This window comes from Tupaia chinensis, unplaced genomic scaffold (genome assembly GCF_000334495.1).
Source record: "Tupaia chinensis unplaced genomic scaffold, TupChi_1.0 Scaffold000161_1, whole genome shotgun sequence".
NCBI classification, from domain to species: Eukaryota; Metazoa; Chordata; class Mammalia; order Scandentia; family Tupaiidae; genus Tupaia; species Tupaia belangeri.
Genome location: NW_006159632.1, coordinates 360,471 through 377,100, shown reverse-complemented (window position 1 = coordinate 377,100; position 16,630 = coordinate 360,471). Strand labels below are relative to the sequence as shown.

General features: G+C 51.4%; 1 protein-coding gene across 1 annotated transcript in view; it reads left to right on the top strand.

Moving 5' to 3' along the window:
* Positions 1–16,630, top strand: part of CHRM3 (cholinergic receptor muscarinic 3) — a 340,570-nt gene that overhangs the window by 92,567 nt on the left and 231,373 nt on the right. Inside the window, exon 2 of the mRNA XM_006145948.3 lies at positions 4,153–4,238. The gene's annotated coding sequence lies outside the window, so the exon portion shown is untranslated. The remainder of the gene's footprint in view (positions 1–4,152; positions 4,239–16,630) is intronic.

Genomic DNA, 16,630 nt, shown 5'->3' with positions numbered 1-16,630 from the left:
CTCACGCCGGGCACGTGTGCGTGCGTGCCCAAGGTCCCGAGAAGAGAATGGAGGAGAAGGGATTGCGGCGTGGCCAACGCCCCTGGAGGGGGATTTCTCATTGTGAGTGGTCTGCACACGGCCTGCCCAGAGCCGAGCGGGTGCTGACGTGACCGGAGACCTTTCCGCGTCCTCAGGGTGATGCGTCTACCTCTGTCCCCGCTGTCGCAGGTGCACAGGTTGGCCCATCGCCTCTGCGGACTTGCTGCTAAGCTGTTTGATTGGGCTGTCCAGTAGCCTGCATCCTGCGGGAGATGGGTTTAGAAAGTGCTGTCTGCTGGTCAGGCGTGTACTGGCGTGGCTCTGGGCCCACGGTTTGCCTCCACAGATGAGGGAGAGGTCGCAGCCTGGCCCTGAGCCGGCCTGTGCACACCAGGTGCTTCTCGCTCCACCCTGGGACAGGGGGCGCCGTGGGAGGTGCGAGCCTGGGATCCAGATGCTCAGCGTAGCTTCACGGTCTCTTCAGCCCCGCTGCGTGGGCACCTGGAGGTTGAGGATTCTGAAACCTTGAAGGCAAGCGGAACACCCAGGGGCAGCTCGGAAGCCCTGTTGGAGAGATGGAGAGATGGAGAGACGCAGGCTGAAGAGGTCAGCCCCAGGCAGCCACCATAGGGGACAGTTTCCCGGCAGCGACGTCCCACAAATGAAAACACCGTTTAGACGTTACAGAGAAGCCGGCAGGTGCCAGTAATCAGGGACAGGTATGGTTTGCGATAAAAATGTATCTTGAGTCCATTGTCCCCAGCGTGCGAACGGGCATTTGGTTATTTTTTAAATTCTCATTTGATGCGTCTCTGCCACTGTCCAGCTGTAATTAGGAAATTCTGACTTCATGCTCGAGGTAGAACCAGAAACAGAATCCACCGTGGAGGCACCAGCAGCACGTGGGAGCGGCCACGTGTGCGCGTGTCAGACGGGCCGGAGGACCCCTGACTGACGGGAGAGTCCAGGGGTCAGCGGTCGGACGGCGCGGGGACGGCGAGCACCCCTGAGCCCTGCGCGCCCGGCCCGGAGCCCGCAGCAGCACCTGCCTCTGCCCGTGAGCTTTGACAGCATACTGGAGGCGTCAACTGGTGGTCAAGGGGTTTTTCTAAATTTGGCTTTTCTTTTTTAGCAATTTAAAAAATACAAACTTAGAAGCGCACTTCTCGTCCGTAGCCCTTCCTGTCTGGAGAGCCTGCTCCCACACGGCAGTGCGACCGCCCCCTCCTCGGGAGCCTGGTCAGCCGAGCCCAGCTCTAACTGGCACAGCCCCCTCCGCGTCCCTCGGCCTCGCTCACCGCAGTCCCTGGAATTTGGGTGAATGGAATTTCTTTTACATTTGAGTCGTTCGTCTTCTCTCGGCCACGTCATAAAAACATGCTGAGATCTGTCTCGTTTGTCACTGTGCGTACTTGAAGGGCCAGCGGAGCCTCTGACCGCAGTCCAGACCTCTGGGGCCTGAAACCCCGTCCCAGCACACGTGGAGTCTGTCCTGACAGAGGCATATTAGCCTCTGCGCACAGCCTTAGCACCCGGTCGTGACGGCCGCTTGTGTTAGCACAGACGACATCTACCCTATGTGGACAAGCGGCTTAAATGACTGCATTTCAAAGGAAATTTAAAACAGTTTTTTTTAAGAGGTTTTTACTATAGGGCGCGTGCGCTCTCCAGACAGGCAGAGAGAGACAGAGAGACAGAAAGCAAGAAATCACCCCCCAAGGGGGGATGGTCACACAGCAGTCCCTTCTCCTCCATTCTCCTCTCGGGATCTTGGGCACGCACGCACACGCACCCGGCGTGAGTTTTAAGCCACCGGGTCCGGGACGCGAACCACGGTCGACTACGTGGGAGTCCATCAACATAGCCATTATGCTAACTGCTGGTTCCCCAGTAATGCTTTTTAAAAAGAATCTGCCTCTTGGGCTGCAGGTGTGGTGGCTAGGGCTCTGGACTCCCACATGGCTGACCACGCAGTTTGAGTCCCAGACCTGGAGGCTTGCTTTCTCACTTTCTCTGTCTTTCTCAGTGAGCACACGTGCCCTGTAGCAAATTTTTAAAATGATAATAATCATAAAGTTAAATAAATAATTCTTTAAAAAATCTTCTTCTAAATGTTTCCTTCCCCAATAACAGAATAGAGACAGGCAAGCAGCTTTTACCAAACACTGACTTCCCTTGCTCAGGGGAGAAAGCGGATGGGGAGGCCTAGCCATGGCCAGCAGCCAGCACTTACACAGGTTACATTCCGTCGTTCTAAATCTTGCCAAGGGTGCATGGCTCGTGGAGAGACAGTGAGAAAACACCTCTGTGGGGTGGTCAGCCACAGTCCCCTCCACTTCCTTCCTTTGTGGGCACACACCTGGTTTGTTTCTCAAGCCACCAGATACGGGACTCGAACCGCATGTTCAGCCACGTGGTATCCAGCTGCCTTAGCCACGATGCACAGGCTGCCTCACGTTGTTTAACGTAAATTTCAACTCAAGAAATTTGTACTTTTTCAAAGAAATTGATGAACTTCAAATAACTTATTTATAGTCACACACTGCCCCCATCTCAGTCTAACTCTTACTGACCTAACATCTGTACTGTGATTTTAGCCCACACCAGTATCTTCACAGCCCAGATTTGTCTCAATTCCCTTTGTCAACCTCACCTCCTTACCCACTATGGTAATAGGTGCTTCACGGTTTATGGCTCTGTGTGGCCGGCTGCTTCCCGAGCCGGGTCGGGGTGTAGGACCCGAGGAAACGACAGCAGCTGTTGCCAACTGCAAGCGTGTGGGTTGTTAGGGCCACGGGCGAGGTAGAACAAGCTGTGTCAGCGTGGGGCTGTCTAAAGGTCATTTTCCCTCGGGGTCTGACTGCACCCGGCACCAGCACCCCAGAGCAACTTCTCCAGCCCTGGGCTGGCCTGTCCTTCGCAGTAACCGGGACCAGGCGAGGTGTGGGGGCCGTTAGCAAGCCAAGAGCTCAAAGCCGGGGATTTGCTTTCTCTCTGGAAGGTGTCTTTGCTATGTAACCTTTTCCTATTTCCCAAGGGCCTCCAGAGCTAAATGAAATGCACTGTTACCTGGTGTGTGATAGCTGATGGCACATTCAAACTTCACTCGGGGTCTTCCAGTGCTTCTCCCTGCCTTTCTTCTTTAGGTTGTATTGCAAACAGGAAGATAACTTTGGCAAGTAAATTAAAAGTAAACCAAACTGGGACCAGCAGATGGCATGATAATTGCATTGCTGGACTTCCACATGGCCGACTACAGTTCGAGTCCCAGACGAGGTAGCTTGAAACTCATGTGAGGTGCTTGCGTGTGCATACCCAAAATCCCAAGAGAAGAATGGATTGTGGCATGGCCATTCTCCCTGGGAAGTGATCTCTCACTTTCTGTCTCTCTGTCTCTCCAGCAAGTGCATGTGCTCTATAGCAAAAATCTAAAAAAAACCCAAACAAACAAACAAACAAACAAACAAAAACCCACAAGGTGCTGAGGCCTACTCCTGTGGTTTCTGTCCATCAGCTGTTCACTTAGGGAGTGTTCTTGTGTCCTGCTCTAGTCCAAAGTGAGGCCTCGCTGTGTCCTGGCCTACAGGGATGAGCGGAGCCAGCCCATGTTCCAGAGGACTACAGGGCAGACAGGGAGCAGCCAGGGGGCTCTGTGTCTGCCGTGGGGCATGGCAACCGCGTATTTCACTAACACGCAGACGCAGCGAGTCCCATGGGGGCAGTCCTGGGCCCATGGCTTTCCCACTCTGAGCTCCTGGCTGTGTGCTGGCCTCGTCTGCTCTGCCATGAGGGCTGAGTGAAGTTTCTCGCCTAGGCAGGAGGGCAGCTCACAGGCCCCAGGAAAGCCTACAGCGGTGTTTGGTTTTGGGCTGAGCTGTCACCTGTTAGTTGCACCGCCTCCCAGGACGTGTGCCGGCTTATCCTGTGCTGACGGCGTCCTAGGCATGGTCTTCTGTCCACACAGGATGCCCCACAGCTGTCCGCACCGGGTCAGAGCCGGGATGTAAGTCGAAGTCCCTCTGGATGGCTGGCCCGGCGTCATCCTGCGATGACTGTTACGCCCAGGGTGGCAGGTGCTCTGGGCAGGCCTGCATGGTACTGGTGACTGACTGGCTCCTCCTGTCTGTCTAGGTGTGCGTGGCGACCACAACCCCAGACCGTGGGCTGAACGCAGCGTCTCCGTCCCCGGCATGACGCAGGACCCCAGGCTCCTCAGGGTAGGTGTTTCTTACCCGGGGCTGTTTGCATGGTCGCGCTGTCTGGATGAACAACACACAGACCAGCCATATTCATGCCGCGCTGTGTGACAGGGCCACATTCACTCCTCAGAGGAGGGGCATGCTACAGCATGTCCTGTCTGTCTGTCTGCCCGGTGCCACCTGGGTGTCTGTGCTGCGGAATTAGACATGTGGAAACGCACCTCTTTTACCTGAATGAAAACAGTCCCTGGGGCATGTTGACGTCCTCTGGTCCTTCAGTACCGCGGAGGTATGGCACCGGTGTTAGCCTGAAAGTTGCACTAGTTTAATGTTTTGAGATATTTCAATTTTATTGTCATTTTACCAAACAGCGCATTTGAGGTGACTGCTTACAGGCTTTGCATTTTCTTCTCTTTCCTTTTCAAAGAGGGTGTGGGAAGGGTGAGAGCAGAGGGGACACTGTGACAGGGCATTGCCACGTTGCCACCCTCCTGCCCCAGCTGCCTGTTAGCCATGACTCCAGAGGGTCCAAGGTGGCCTCCCACGGGGCAGTGGTGCTGCCCTGCGGCTGGGCCCCCACACGTGGCCTTGTCGTGTTGTGGAGAGGGGACTATGGCCGTTGCCTTATGCCTTCCCATGCCCTACGGTTTGCCTGGAACGTGGGCAGTGCTGACCCCCATCCTGTCTGTGCCAAGCACCGATAACCAGACTGTTCCTAAGTGACCGACAGGTGGTGGCCAGGGTGATTCACAGCTCCCGCAGGGCAGAGTGGACAGTGTGAAAGTTCATTACACTGCCCAGAATTTAAAACGTATGACTTGTTTATTTCTGGAGTTTTCCAGGAATATTTTCAGACTGTGGTTGGCCACAAGTAACCGAAACCACAGAAAGTGAAGCCATGGGTGGATGGGAACCACAGAAGGTGAAGCCATGGGTGGTGGGGGGAACCAGAGAAGGTGAAGCCATGGGTGGGGAGGAGCCACAGAAGGTGAGGCCATGGGTGGGGGGAACTAGAGAAAGTGAAGCCATGGGTTGGGGGGAACCAGAGAAAGTGAAGCCATAGTTGGGGGGAGCCAGAGGTTTAATTCCAGCTCTGGGGCGTTTTTCCCCCCAATAATTCTTCACCTCCAGGCCTCAGCTTCCTTATGTAGAAAAATGAGAAGAGTAGTTTTTGCTTTGCCTAATTCATAAGATAACTTTGGACTTATCTTTGGTCAAAGGAGATAATGAATGTGAAGTCAGCTGACTGCCAAGCTCCGTGGCCAGCAGTGACGTGGTGGTCACACTGGACTCCCATGTGTCCAACTGCAGTTCGAGGCTCAGACCCGGCAGCTCGCTTTCTCATTGTCCCATTCTTTTTCTGTGTCTCTAGTGAGCTCATGTGCCCTGTAGCAAATTAAAATAATAATAACAAGTGAAATTAAGTAAGTAACTAAACGAACAAGAGAAAAGCAGTATGCCTGAGGTTGCCAATGCTTCCAAGAGGGGCTGACGAAATCGTGACTAATTTTCTTCCTCAATGGGTTAGTATAGTCTAATGCTTTGTGTGTTATCCACATAAGAGATCATGATAAAATCTTAATTAGTTTTAATTTATGACCCAAACTATCTTGTGTACGTGAGGAAGTGAAATGTGAGAACAGTTTGCTCACACGCACACACCAGCTAGCACTGACCATAAAGAATTTCTGCTTCTGCTTGGAATGTTTAATGTCTCGTTAGATTTAATTAGTTCCTTACAATTGGGGGCAGAAAGCTTTATTAGATGCCTTTTGCATATAGTTTAATTTTGGGATACTAAGGAAACAATGTAGAAGTCAGACAGTACTCAGTCATTGTAATGCAATATTTACTCTCTGTTTACTGACCTCTTTAACATCTTGGGTGACTTTTCTCTAAAACTAACTGGATACAGTTAGCTTGTTCCCATGTGAGAGTGAGAATGTGGTCTTAGCAAATGCCCATTCCCTTCTCTTGAGGCAGTGCCACTGAACTTAAGCAGGCCATGATGTAACCAGGCCTGTGCAGTGAGACTGGCTTGCAGAGTCTTGTCCAGACATTAGATAGGATGGACATTTTCGCATATCTAGAAGCAGAATCTTAATATCAGGTGGTGTGTGCTCACTTGCTAGTATGGTAGCTAAGGCTCCCCTCCACGGGCCTGCGGTCACACCCTGAGAGGTACACCCAATCCCATCATTTAACATCGTTGCAGAATCGGACGAGTCACTTCTTCTCTTTGGCTTCCCTGCAAAATGGCCTAATGGTGAGAGATCCAATTCCGCGGGTGCTGTTGCTGGCAGGATTAGGTTGAGTCGGGGCATTCTGCCTGGCCTGCACCAGCCGTCAGTTCCGGGGCGGGGGTCTCCGTGATGAGCAAGACTTCAGAATCAGAACACCTCGGGCTTAGAGCCGGTTATGAACTACCTGTGGAGCCCAGCGTAGTTGCGGAATGTTGTCAGGTCTCCGTTCTTGAGAAGGGAAGTGGCAATAATTACAGCTCCACCTGCTTTTGCTGTGTAGCCCTTGGACACCTGCCCAAGGGCTACACAGAATGGATGGCAGGATTCCTACTGAGGTGAGTCTCGGAGTTTGAAAATGAATGTGCATACATCATATTAGGGTAATTTCTTTAGAGCAACAATTTCAAAAAAAGACAAAGCAGTTAATCAAATTAAAAAATGCAAACCACTCGAATATGGCATCCTGATTTTAAGAAAGCAAAATGACAACCTCCCATGGCTTTTTAGGCCTCCCAGGGAGTGTCAGACTCCTGTTCGATTTGCTGTGACTTCTGAGCTGTTACCGCTGTAGGTGGCTCTGCCAGGTGGTGCAGACAGACTGAGAGCCACAGGGAGGGCACCTCAAGCCCTGCCTCCTGGGCCTGGCTGCCCAGGGCTGCAGGCTGGTGCAGTGTTATGGACCCACTAGCGCCCCCCGTGGCTCGTCTTGGACAAATACTGTGGGAAGTGCCGGCAGCAGGGGTGGGTTGAGCAAGGTGAGCTGCTGCTCCCACAGTCTCTCCGGCTCGCGAGACCCCTTTGCAACCATGGCTGTCCAGAATGAGGGTATCTGGGCTGTGCGGCTTGTCCCGTCACGTCAGAGCCGAGCCGTGCACGGCTGACTGGGCCCACCTGTTCTATGCAGACTGCACCACGGTCAGGGCTTCCCTCTGCTCCCGTTCACTCTGCATTGGCAGAGATCTCAGCGCGTCTCATGGTTCCCTGCAGGGCGGGGCCCAGGGGCCAGTCTCATTCCAGGACTGGGGACATGGTACACACCTAACACAGGGTCAGGGCACCCACCCACTGAGCCCGAGATGCTGGCATTCCTGGGTCTGCATATCTGGACACGTGATCAGTTCCTCCTGTTAGCTGGATCATCCTAAGGCTATTGTTTTTATAAAGAATTATTTATTTAACTTGGGACCAGCAGTTAGCATAATGGCTATGTCACTGGACTCCCACTTAGTCGACCACAGTTCGCGTCCCGGACCCAGTGGCTTAAACTCACGCCGGCCGCGTGTGCGTGCGTGCCCAAGATCCCAAGAGGAGAATGGAGGAGAAGGGATTGCGGCGTGGCCATCCCCCCTGGGTGGTGATTTCTCGCTTTCTGTCTCTCTGTCTCTCTCTGTCTTTCTGGTGAGCACACGTGCCCTATAGCAAAAACCTCTCCAAAGAAGAAAAAAAGAAAAGAAGGTATTCGTCGCTTTAGCATTTTTCTTCTAGAGAGGAAGCCAGACACCATTGCAGTCTCTCAGTATCTGCAGGGACCAGCAGACGGCGTAATAGTTATGTTCCTGGACTCCCACATGGCCAACTGCAGTCTGAGTCCCGGACCCAGTAGCTTCAAACTCATGCTGGGCATATGTGCATGTGTGTCCAAGATCCCAAGAGGGAAATGGAGGAGTAGGGATCGTGGCATGGCCAACCCCCTTCGGGATGATTTCTTTTTTTCCTGTTTCTCTGTCTCTGTCTCTCTGGCAAGTGCACATGCACCATGTCACCACCCAGCTGTTAACATGCAGAGAAACATGCGTTGCCAGCCCAAATGCAGAGCCCCAGTCTCTGGGTTCTCTGGGTGTTAGTGTGCATTCTGCATGTCAGATTCTGTTCAGCTAATTTTAAAAAGAAACAGGGCCATTCCTTTAAAAAGATTTCCAGAGACTCAAACCTTTGTTTTACATTATAAAGAAAAGTGTCAGAGGCAGTGAAATTGCAGGGAGCTGGGACCTTCATTTATACAGGCACAGAAAGAATGGGCTTTTGTTAGAAGTTCCAACAAACATTTTGTTTATACACCTAAGATCATCGCAGCCCGGTGATTCGCATGGATGGGATTCAGGATTCGCATGGATGGGATTCATCGCGTCCTCAGACTGACTTACAGCCTCGGGGACCTGAGTGCCTCCCCAGGACATGGTTCTCTGCCCCAGGGCCGATGCAGGCAGCAAGAGCCATGCCAGGAGGGGCACACCCAGAGGGAAGCCGGGTGCACCCTCTGTCTCTTAGTTTAGGTTACTAAACGCATTTGTTTCAGAGAACAGGTTTGTCCCGAGCCCGCTGAGTGTGTGCAAGAGCGCTGCGTGTTCTCGGATAGCTGACTTGATACAGATCCATCGAATGTCGCGAACATGGCCGGTATTAGGAGACTTGAGAAAAGGTGAGGATGAGTTAAGGTAAAATTAAAAGAGGCTTGGGTTCTGTCGTGCCCCAGTTCTCCAGATATGACACGTGAATGACCTTCATCGTTGCTATTCTGAAGTACAAAATATCTAACAGTGTAGTTCAGTCACCATGAAGAACTCGCAGGAGGTTCCAGAATCTTGGTTTCTGTTCTGTTTGTTATTGCAGCAGCGATCCATTTCAAGGGATGGAGGCAGCATTCAGCAAAAACTTCTTGCACCTTTCAGTAAAGAGAGGCAGAGTTAGCGAACTGTGCAGCCCAGGAGGCAGCTGCACAGACCGGACGCATCTGACAGAGGCTATGTGTAGGGGCTATTTAGAGTAGAAACAAACAGTTGTGGAAGATGAGGAAGTCCTGTTAACCTACGATGAGTAATTTCAAGTAGGAAGAAAGATAAGGAAAAATAAACCCCTGCTTGGTCATTCGGAAAATGTGTTCCATGCTGACTTCAACACTAGAGCAAGCTTTTGAAAATAACAAAGATTTTAGCTAACCATTAGGAAAGTTATGCAGAATCTTAATGCAAAGTGGAACATATATTAATTCTACAAGGCTACGCTTAATTGTTCAGAACAGGAAATTTCAGTGGTAGGGCTGGTACTCAGAGAGCTCGGAACGCCCACACACAGGAGAGCAGTTCAGCACACAGCTGAAAATAGTCCGGGGAAATCTGGGAAATAACACATTGTCTTTTTGGTATTGATCATCTCAAGAGATACATTTGTATTCATTCTGACACTTTATAACCTGATGTTTCAGCTCGGTGTGGCTCCAGCTTCTAGCACCTGGTGCATTTATCGTTTCTTTGTGGATAGGGTATTTAAAACATCCCTCTAGCTGTTTAGACTGTACAGTAATTCTTAATTGCAGCCACCCTGCTCCACAGAAGAAACCAGGACTCACCCTGCCATCTTCTGACAGTTGGGGAGCTGACCCACTCCTTGTCCCTGCACCCGTGCCCTTCCTCCGCATCTGGTGACTGCCACCCTCCCCCTGAGGTTCGCTGTCTTAGACACCACCCTGCGAGAGATCGTGCACTGTTCGCCCTGCGTCTGGCTTATATCACTTAGCAAAATGTCCTCTAGGTTTTTTTATGCCGCCTCAAATGGCAGGACTGTCATTTTTGCCGCCGGATAGTATTCTGCTGTGCAGTGTGTTTCCTCATCCAGAGCCGGCCATTGGGAACGTGACGGTGATAAACCTCGGGTGCGGGTCTGTCTCTGACTGCTCATTTCACTTCCTTAGAATATATACTCAAACCAGGATTGCCAGGGCATATGGTGCTTCTATTTTTAGTTTTCCAAGGACCTACACTCTATTTTCCATAGTGTCTGCACTAACCCACCTTCCCATAAGTAGTGTACAAGTGTTCTCTTTTCCACATCCTTGCTGAAAGTTGTTTTTGTTTTTGTCTTTTGATAAAAGCCATTCTAACTGGAGCTAGACGGTATTGCAATGTGGCTTTCAAATTGTGTTTTTTTAGCAGATAGATTTTTAGTTTTTTTTTTTTTTTTTTGCTATTGGGTGTGTGTGTTTGCCGGAGAGACAGAGAGACACAGAGAGACAGAAAGCAAGAATTCACCCTGGGAGGATGGCCACACCTCAGTCCCTTCTCCTCCATTCTCCTCTTGGGATTTTGGGCATGCACGCACATGTGCCTGGCATGAGTTTTAAGCTGCTAGGTCCAGGACTCGAGCCGCGGTCGACTACATGGGAGTCCAGCAACTTCACTGTTACACCATGTGCTGGTCCCTGTGTTTTCTCTCTTTAAACCCTATTTCAGTTTTAGTTTATATTTTATTTCACTATAGAGCACATGTGCTCACTAGAGAGAAGGAGAAAACACTCCCTGGGGGAATGGCCATACTGCAATCCTTCATTCTCCTATAGGGTATTTTCTTAATGATTAGTGATGTTCAGCATATTTTAAAAATATACCTGTTGGCCATTCATATGTCTTCTTTTGATAAATGTCTCCGGATATTTTGCCGATTTTTAATTATTTTATTTTTGTACACTCAATCACTGTATATCATTACAGCTTGTAAAATGAATTTTCCCAGCATGAACACAGTGTATTTTGGTCCAGTTAAAGATGCACACACTATCACCCACAGATAATTTTCCTTTTTTGTCTCTCTCTCCCCTTGGTTCCCTTCCTCTCTCCCTCCGCCATTTTCCACCCTCCTCCCACACTAGCTGCGGTTTTTCTCCAGGCTTTTCAGTCAGAGTCTGGAGCCTTTGTTTCTGCTGATGTGTGGGTCTCGGCATATCTGGGCCTCAGCCCCCGTCAGACGCAGTTCGAGCACTCCTCTCCCTCCTGCATGCCGTCCCTCGGCTCTGTGGGGCCGCTTTGGTCTGGGCAACTCCATCGGCCTTTTCTTTTCTGCCTGTGGTTTAGAAACCTGAGCTGAAGATCCCTGCCAGACCGTGTCCTGGAGTCCTCCGCATTTTCTTCAAGTAGCTTCCGAGTTACGGTTTCGTGTTTGTCTTTAACCCTTTAGTCCATCTTGAGTTTACTTTTGTGTATGGCAAGAGACAAAGGCCTGCTTTCTTTTTTTCCTCCCTGTGTGTCAATATATTGTTACCTAGCATTCTCTATTGATGAGGCTGTCTTTTCTCCATGCGTGCTTTCGGGTCTGTGTTGAAAAGCCGTTAGCTGTAGGCGTGAGCCTTTCTGGGCTCTGTTCTGCTCGGCTCTGTTGTGTCCACTTTATGCCAGTACTGTGCTATTTTGGTGGCTATACTTTTGTATTATACTTTGAAGCTAGGTAGTGTGATGCCTCCAGATTTGTGTTTTCTGCTCACATTTATTTTAGACCTTTGGTGTCCTCTGTGCAGTCTTTTCTCTGTAGTGTGTGTGCACTCCGGGGAAGCAGGCATGGCGAGGAGAGAAGGTGAGAAAGCAGCCCCAGCGGGGTTCCTGCTGCAGTCCCACATTCCACATTCTCCTTTTGGGGTTTTGGGCATGCACACACGTGCACCCACTGTGTTTTCCAAGCCACCGGTCTGAGACTCAAACCACGTGGTCGGCCACGTGGGATGTGCCGCTCTAGCCGCCGTACCAAGTGGCCCTCCATACGACTTTCATGTTTGCTTTTGTCTGATTCTGAAGAGAATGTCACTGTTATCTTGACGTAAGTGGCATTAAACCTGCTGCTCACGTTGGTGACGTCAATGCTACCTCACAGCCCGTGACCTGGGGTCATTGTGTTCAGCCACGTCCTCTTGGATTTCTTTCCGGGAAGTTTTCCAGTTTTAGTGCAGAGGTCCTCCACCTCCTTGGTCAGCTTTACTCCTGGTCTCTCTTTCTGTGTGTAGCCATTATGAATGGAATTATTTTCCTGATTTCTTTTATATACCGCCCATTTTTAGTGTATAGATATGTTGCTTGTTTTTGTATATTGATTTTGTACCCTGCAATTTTATGGAATATGCTTTTTGGTGGGGTCTTTAAGGCTTTTCTGTAGATAGCATTATGCCATCTGCAAACAAGCGCATTAAATGTAATCTCACAAAGAAAAAGATTGATATTTTCCTTAGTGTTACAGAGGAATTGTCTTTGTTCCATTCTTATTGCTAGTTAAATATTTATTTTCCAAGCGTATAATTGTCGGTAGAATCATATACCCTTAGCAATGCAGTAATTATATTCTGGGAAACAAATGGATTTTTTTGTTAAAAACTTTTGTCTCAACTTGCTCTAGTGTCATTAAAGATACAGACAAAGTGTGTGAAAACACTTTTTTCCAGGTTTACACCATAGTGCACAGGTGCTCACTGGAGACATATCAGAGAAAGAGAAGTGGTGAGACGGAAAGCGAGAAATCACCACACGCAGTGGGTACGGCCACGCCACAATCCCTCCTCCTCCATTCTCCTCTCAGGATTTGGGGCACGCATGCACACGTGCCCGGTGTGAGTTTAAGCCACTGGGTCCGGGACTCGAGCCGCGATCGACTAATGGGAGTCCAGCGACATAGACATTACGCTAACTGCTGGTCCCACCCAGCGTGATTTTTAAGCCACCAGTTTCGGGGCTGAAACCACAGTGGGCCATGTAGGGTCCAGCACCTCACCAACCACGCTGGCCACCTGCTGGCCTCATGAAAACATTTCTTAATGGGATGCGTCTCCTCGTGCAGGACTCTCCTGGTTTTTAGGTTGTATTTGAGTTTCCAGTGGGATAAGCAGGAGCTGTGCTGTTTCCTGTGCTCCAGAGCATCACACAGGAGCAGGGGCTGAAACAGCAGGTCACCTCCTGGGGTCCTGGAGGACAGGAGTCCTCAATGGAGTGGTCGGGTCTGGACCTGGAGGCTGCGGGCCAGGCCCTCGCTGGGCTGCTGCTCTAGGTGCTGCCTCCGTGCTCACATCTTCCTCCATGATGCGGGCCGCGTTCCCTCCTAGGACATAGCAGAGCCGCCCTGGGGCCTGCCTGGGTAGTCGGACCCTCCCAAGACTCTCTTTCCCACATACTCACAGACACCCCAACACTGACCGTGTCACAACTCACCCTCCAGGCGAGCCCCGATGCACTGCCCTGTTCTCCAGTGACTTTAGACCTAGTGCCATCTGTGAACGTGCTGCTTCCTCTCGTTCAGTGCCACACAGCGGAGCCACCAGAGCTGCAAAGTGCACCCTGGAAGGCATGTGCAGGCCAGCAGGTGGCGTGGTGGTTCGGTGTGGGTACCACATGGCCGACTCTGTGGTCCAAGTCCCAGACCCAGCAGCTTGGAAGACACGCCAGGGACATGGGCATGCATGCCCAGAATCCTGAGAGGAGTGGAGAAGGACTAGGTGTGGCTGTACCCCTGGGCGTGTTTTCTCACTTTCTCTGTCTCCTTCTGTCTCTCTCCAATGAGTACATGTACCCTGCGGCAAAAAAAAATTCTGCATGAACAACACATTTCCACACTCTACGCTTGCCCCGGATGCCCCCCGCCCCCTGCCGCCGCCGAAGTCCTGCCACCCTGTGCAGGTTGACACAGCGAATGCTATTTCCAAAGTGTTTTAGTAAATATCTTTTTCCATTACTAGAAATTTATTGTACATGAGATCAGCAGTTAGTGTAATGGCTATGTTGCCGAACTCCCATGTAGCTGACCTCAGTTCAAGTCCTGGACCCGGTGGCTTAAACTCACACCAGGCGCGTGTGCGTGCATGCCCAAGATCCTGAGAGGAGAATGGAAGAGAATGGATTGTGGCATGGCCATCCCCCCCTGGGGGGGGATTACTCACTTTCTGTCTCTCTCGTCTCTCTGGTGCATGTGTGTTCTCTCTGGTGAGCACATGCGCCCTGTAGCAAAAACCAAAAACGTCTCCAAAAAAAAAAAAAAGAAATTTATTGTATAAGATTTCTCAAAGCGTTTAAATGGTGATATTACTGGGAATTGAGTGGAATGTTTGCTGTGGCTTTTAGTGAAGTTACATGACTAGATGCAATCTCTTGTTGCTATTTGTTTGTTTTCTTGTGATAATTTTCTCCACACTTAGATAATTTGTTAATGTGATAAAGCAATTAAGAAGATAAAGTAACACCCCTGATCTGGTCTTGTTTTATAGCATTTTTAAAAACTTTCCTTTTCTGTAGGCTGTGTGTGCTTGCCGGGGAGAGAGAATACTGAATCAGCCCCAGAGAGGCCGTGCTGCAGCCTCTCCTCCTCGTTCTGCTCTCAGGGCTTGAACACATGCACATGCACCCAGCATGCTTTTCAAGCCGCCCAACCAATACACTACTGACTGGTCCCATAGCGCCCCCCCCCTTTTTTTTTTTGCTCACCAAAAAGACAGAGAGAGACAGAAAGTGAGAAATCACCCCCAGGTGGGTTGGCCACACTGCAATCCCTTCTCCTCCATTCTCCTCTTGGGATCTTGGGTATGCATGCACACATATCTGGCATGAGTTTAAGCCACCGGGTCCATGACTCGAACCACAGTTGACTACATAGGAGTCCAGTGACATAGCCATTGCACCAACTACTGGTCCCCCCATAGCGCTTTTAACAAAGAAAACATTATGTCGAAACTCTCCGTGACAGGCCAGCAGGTGGCATGGTGGTTACGGTGCTGGATCCCACATGGCAGCTTGAATCTCAAGCCTAACAGCTTGAAAACCATGCCAGGCACGTAGGCATGCCTGCCTGAAATCGTGAGAGGAGAATGGAAGAGAAGGGATTAGATGTGGCCACCCCCGGGGGTGATTTCTCACTTGCCCTCACTCGCTCGCTCTCTGGTGAGCACACGTGCCCTATAGCAAAGATTTAAACAAACAAATGCCGCATGAGCAAAGCCGTCTCATTCTGAGCGCTGATTTTGCCGTAGCCACATATCTGCGAGTGTAGACCAGGACCCGGAGTGATTCTGGGTCTGGAAACAGTGCTGTTTCTCTGATGCGTTAATCTGCGTAAGTGAATTGCCGATGTCCAGCAAGATGCCACGCTCTGTGGGGTGAATCCCATGGCAGCTTCTCATAGCAGGCGAGGTGGAAAAGCCACAGTCCTCCGAGGGGCAGCGCTCTCGCCACCGGTGGAGAGGGAGGAGACAGTGACCACGCATGCTGTGTCCTTGCATCAGGTGCTCATCTGCCCAGTCCCGTTCCTGTGGGTTCTGGCTCTCCTGGATATATCCACGGCACTTCTGACCCAGCTTAATCATCTGTTTCTATCACAGACTGCTGTCAAATGTCAGGGACTCAATTCCAAATGGACACATAGAACTCTTCTAGGAAGATGCGGGATCTTAGAGAGGGTTCCTCAGCCCGTCTTCCAAGGAGAAGCGTTTGTGTTCAGAGCCCCGTTGCCCGCCAGTACCATCGCCTGCCCCAGTGGCAGCAGGCCGAGCAGCAGAGAAGGGGCTGGCAGGACACCCACACGCCCGGCACCTCCCGGCCGCAAGCCCAGAACCTTTCTAAGTCGCAGACGCGGGATATGCCAGGGCCCAGTGCATTTGCGGTGATAAACTCCTAGGTCTCCGTAGGGATTCTCTAGACGTGCCTGACTCTGGGCTGTTATTCGAGAACGCCTGGGAGAACTCGGTCTAAGGAACGCAAGGCCGGAACTGCCTAGCTGAGGGAGGGCTGTAGGTCTCGTGAGCTTCTCAGGGACAGACCACTAGCCCTGAGACGAGAGTTAGGCTGCCCTTCCCGACAGTGACCAAGCTGAGCATCTGTCAGGTGTGTGGGGTGGGGCAGGGGCCGCCTCCCCGTGAAGGTGCGTGGGGTCAGCGAGGGCCATCTCCCCGTGAAGGTGCGCGGGGTGGGGCAAGGGCCGTCTCCCCGTCTGCACTAGAGCTGTGCCCCTGGAGACCCTTGCATTGTCCTCGGAAGACAGCCTGACAGAGGCGCGGTATAATGGGGAGCGCGAAGGGGTGCTGTTCCCGAGTGTCAGGTGCGCTCTTTCCCAGAACGCCCCAGCAGACATGCAGCTCACGCCTTTCCTCCGTGCCGGCGCTCACCTGCCACCTTCACGTAGAACTCAGGGTGTGCCTCAAGGAGTCGCTCAGGCCCAGCTTGCTCACTAAGGCTCGAGGGTCCCGCCACCTGCAGTCCTGTGACCTCATGCGGGTGCTCCCTCATGCCTCGCAGGAGCCCATTGCACCGTCCTTGGACAGAAGGCCTCGGCCACCCCGGGGGTCCTGGGGCTGGGCTGCCTGGCTCTGCTGGCATTAGCGAGTGAAACCTCGGCCGTGGAGCACAGAGGCGGCTCCACCCGAGGCCTCAGAACCTG